This window comes from Rutidosis leptorrhynchoides, chromosome 5 (genome assembly GCF_046630445.1).
Source record: "Rutidosis leptorrhynchoides isolate AG116_Rl617_1_P2 chromosome 5, CSIRO_AGI_Rlap_v1, whole genome shotgun sequence".
Classification (NCBI taxonomy): Eukaryota; Viridiplantae; Streptophyta; class Magnoliopsida; order Asterales; family Asteraceae; genus Rutidosis; species Rutidosis leptorrhynchoides.
In genome coordinates this window covers 190,998,319-191,003,248 of record NC_092337.1, presented here as the reverse complement: position 1 = coordinate 191,003,248, position 4,930 = coordinate 190,998,319, and the positions used below count along the sequence as shown (strand labels likewise).

Sequence of the window (4,930 nt, the reverse complement as noted above, 5' to 3'; positions counted from 1 at the left end):
GACACGCGGATGTTGTTTGGTTGCACGAGTGTGTACCCTAGTGAAGTGACCCGTAGGTCGCATCAAAATGTCGAGACCATCCCTAACGGACGGTCTAGGTAAGAAGGTTCACCCGGATTTGGTGACTATTTTGTGAGTCGTCTGGCTAATTGTGGAAATTTTTTGTTGATGTTTCGTCTAACTCGCGGTGTACTATTGTCGTCCTGGATTAATCCAGTGACATATAGTCGTGTGCGGATTGATCGGTGGGAAGGTGGTACCCCTGAAGTGATTATTTTGGGATTCCCGAAATTTCTTCGTTGAAGGAATGATCCGGTGTGGAGCCGGAAGAAGCTAGGTTCTTGGTCTAGATAATATTCATGAATGATCGGTTGAGTAGTACGTTTAAGAACCGATGGAGTACTGAGTTTTAAGGAAGCGTGACGACGATGGTTGTCGGTGAATTGTTCTACTTTGGGTTGAGTGTGAAATGTATTGTACGAGTTGGGTACTCGGTGTAGGCGCAAACGGTTGTTTTGACTCGATGGTTGATTACCCAATATTGATGTAAAATGTGATGCGTTAGTGTACGAGGCGAGGATTCGAATGCGTGATTACTACATGTGTGACCCCGCGTTGGAAGCGGGAAGGTTCAAGGGGGAGTGCTTAACTTCTAGTATGTGGTGCGGATCACGAGGACGTGATCGATTCTAAGTGGGGGAGAGTTGTAACACTCAAATATTTATGGTACATAGAGTTAAAATGATGTACGTAGGATGGGTGAAGCGTGGTATAAATTTAAAAGCAGACAGTCTGTGCAGACCCTTGTGCGCGCCGCGCAGGGTTAAGGGTGCGCGCCGCGCACCATGCCTGCGACAGATTTCTGTCTTTTTCCAATTTGAATTAAATGAGGGGCTTTTTGGTCATTTCACTTGAGGCCGGATCTAAGGCCATATCAGCTGGATTGGATGTAGTTTTGGATCACTTTCACATCCACAAACACTCCCATCTTATATTAGAGAGAGAGAGAGAGAGAGTTCTAGAGAGAGGAAGCTTGAATGGATGATGAAGATGGTGATTTTTGCCCAAATTGAAAGCGAGTTTTGGTTCTCCTTGGTGTTTCTTGTTACTAGCTCGGTTTTGGAGTTGAGGTAAACCCTAGATTCGATTTAATTACTTTGATTTTGATTTGGGGTTTGGGTTTGAGGTAGTTAGGGTTATAAACCCCATTTCTTGTGAAATTTGGGGGTTATGGGTATTGTTAGTGTAATTAAACCCAATTATTGTAGGTTTAGGGTTAGATGACAAATTTGGAAGCATTTGTCATTGGTTTGGGTGTTAATCACTAGATTGTAAGTGTGTTGGTGATTTAGATGTTCATAAGAACATGTTAGTTGGTTAAAATGGGTGTTAACCTTGATTTGGAGTCAAACTAAGATATGAGGTCAATATTTGATGAATCAAGTATATAAATGTTTGATTTAGGTGTTAATTGGTGTTTTGAAAATATAATCACTAGTCGTTAGTGATTTTGGGCATTTTCGGGACTTATGTCAAAATGGGTGAAATGAATTGGGTCAAATTTGGTAATGACACTAAGTTTGGATTAATTGGATGATAAGCACTTTGTTAAGTGTTTAACGGCGTTTGATATGATTACTACCTAAGTAGTAATTTAGTGTTAAGACCTAGGTTGGTTTAAATGGCGTCAAGTATAATTTAGGTTAAATTGTACTTGTTGAATGGGTCGGAATTACCATCCGTAGTGGTAATTGGTGAAGTCCACTTTAGGTGTCTAAATGGACGGATTGTGGAAGTAGGTATAAACCCTAGGTTAAGGGTGTTGAAGTCGAATTCTCTTGTAGAGAATGTATGTTGATTGTGTGTATATCTATATGCGTATTATAGGTAAAAGCTTGCTCGGTTGCGTTTGGAGGCGGTTTACATATATGATTTGTGCGGGCATCTCGAGGTGAGTTGAATGATTATACATGTGTGTATATAATGTATCTATTTGTAGGGCGGGGAAGGGGCCGGGGTATATGTTGTTTATACCACCAAGAGTTAGTGATATATTTCGTTGTACAGTAACGATGGATATTTCGTTGTCCAAATTGCCCAAGAGTTAGTGATATATTTCGTTGTACACTAACGATTGCTTGAACGGATATTTCGTTGTTCGTGTCACCTCGGGGTTAGTGATATATTTCGTTGTACACTAACGGTTGTTATGAACACCGATGGGAAATTCGAAGTACCATTCCCTTGTGTGTTGGTTAACCTTAATTACGTGTTGTAATGTAGCATAATATATTATTCGAGTTATATATGCTATTGTTGTGCTAGCTTGTGGTCTTGAAGATTGTAGCGTTATACTTTGCGATGGTATGCTATATAAATTGCTAGCGTGTATGAGGTATTTGTGTAAGTGTTTGCAAGTAGGTATATTATATATGTATATGTATAATTATTGCATTCACTAAGCGTTAGCTTACCCTCTCGTTGTTTACCTTTTTACAGGTATCGTGTTATGAAGCTAGTTAGTCGTTAGACTAGATGTGTAGGAGCGCTGGGGCTCGACGGGGTAGCTATAAGATATTTGAACGTGGTTTGGGGATTTGGTAGTCCTCGGGATTATGCTCTTGGTATCGGGTTGGGTTATAGAGTCCTAACTCGTCTAAGTGTAAATTGAGATTGAAACTTGTATTTTGTACGAAAGTCGTAAAACGGCCGACATGGGCCCGATGTCGTAAAACTCGTTTTATTATTGGAACGCGTTAGTCTTGTTTATTATAATGTGTTGTGAAAAGCGTTTCGTCTAAAAGTGTCGGGAAGTGGGAGATCTTTAATCAAAATTTGGAAAATCCGGACAGAGGCTGTCAGGCCTTGTGCGCGCCGTGCACCTAAAGGGTTGCGCGCCGCGCACCCTTCTGAAATAAAAAGAAATCTTTTGCTGCATATTCGATTGGATAACGGGTTGAGTCGTTACAAGTACATTATGATTATTGTTTGAGTTATTACTTTTGGGATTTGGTTTATCACACTTTGTATTTTATTATATTAATAGTGGATTATGCTACGAATAATTACTATCTTTTATTGCATGTGGTATTATTTTATATTTTGTAACATTGTACTATTTATAATGCTTGTGTTATTTGATACTACCATGATTACCATTAATGTTACTACTTAGTGTTACTACTACTCCTACTACTATGTAACGCCAGTACCACTACTATCACCACTAGTGTCACTACTACCACTACTATCACTACTATCACTACTAATACTACTTACACTACTTCTCACTACTAACGAATATTTTCGTACTATTAGTATTTACTAGTCTTCAACACTCGTTGCTAGTATATTTTCATATATAGCATTGTTTTGACACTGACCTAGTGTGTTCTTCTGTGTTGAAGATGCCCCCGAAGGAATCAACCGCCGCTCAAATCAGGAGAATGGTCGCCGAAGGTATCACGGCCGAAAGAGCTGAACTACTGAGAGAATTCAACAACGCACGAAACATTAATGATCGTGGTTGTTCGAGCAACACCAATGGGAACAGCACTCAAGGCCGTAATGGATGTTCTTACAAAACATTCACTAGTTGCAACCCGCATTCTTTCAACGGAACTGAGGGACCAGTTGGTCTCACTCGATGGTTTGAGAAGCTTGAGTCAGTTTTTCGCATTAGTGGGTGTAATGATAATGACCGGGTAGGTTTTACTACGGGGACACTGTCGGACAGTGCGCTCACCTGGTGGAACAACTATGCTCAATCCCTGGGTCAAGATCACGCTTATACCCTACCTTGGGACACTCTGAAGCAAAGAATGATAGAGGAGTATTGTTCAAGAAATGAGATTAAGAAAATGGAACTCGAGTTCCGAGAGCTGAATTTAGTAGGCAACGATCTCACTGCCTATAAATAGAGGTTCTTTGAGCTGGCATTAATGTGTCCTGAAATGGTTACTCCTGAAAGGCGGAAGGTGGAGCTGTACATCGAAGGTCTAATTGAGAATATTCAAGGCGGGGTCACTACTTCTAAACCCGCAAACGTGCAAGAAGCTATTGACATGGCTAGTTTGCTATTGGATCAGATTTCCCAGAAAGGGAAGGGCACTACAGTGAATGATAATAAGTCCAACGATGGTAAGAGGAAGTGAAACGGTGGTCAGGACAAGAATTTTAATCAACAGCCATTCAAGAAGCAAGATTCTTACCGCAACGACACTGGGGTCACAGGAATTAACTCCGGGTATAAGGGCAAAAAGCCACAATGTCAGAAGTGTGGCAAGCATCACACTGGAAACCGTTCTGTTCTAAATTGTGACCGTTGTAAGAAGTTTCGCCATTTGGCGAAAGATTGCAAGGTTAACCTCAACAGCAACACCAATAACAACAACAACACTGCAAGCAATCCGAACAATGCTAATGTCGTTAAGAACTGTTATGGTTGTGGACAGTCGGGTCATTTTAAGAGGGATTATCCTAAGAACAACAACAATGGGAATGCTCGAGGCAGGGCATTCGACATCAATTCTGCGAAAGCTCATGATGATCCGAAGTTAGTCATGTGACGACCCAGAAATTTCCGACCAAATTTAAACTTAATCTTTATATGTTTTCGACACGATAAGCAAAGTCTGTAATGTTGAAATCTCAAAAAAAAAAAAAAACTTTGAACTGTGTTTCATATATTCAATTGACCTTCGACCATTCTCGATGATTCACGAACAACTATTTGTAAATAGATGCATATATATTTAAAAATATAAATATATATATTAATTCGAAATATAATTTAAAATATTATATTATTTAGTTATTAGAATTAATTTTGTAAAATAATATAAGATATAATAAAGTTTATTATTAAAATGAATATATATATATATATATATATATATATAGTATATTAAATGTAATTATTTAATGATTG

General features: G+C 39.1%; 1 long non-coding RNA gene across 1 annotated transcript; it reads left to right on the top strand.

Moving 5' to 3' along the window:
• The first annotated feature begins 981 nt into the window (after positions 1-981).
• On the top strand, positions 982-2,564 carry LOC139847169 (uncharacterized). The gene is made up of 3 exons (XR_011759352.1): positions 982-1,130; positions 1,888-1,951; positions 2,500-2,564. It is a non-coding gene; the product is annotated as an uncharacterized lncRNA (long non-coding RNA).
• Positions 2,565-4,930: the final 2,366 nt, after the last annotated feature.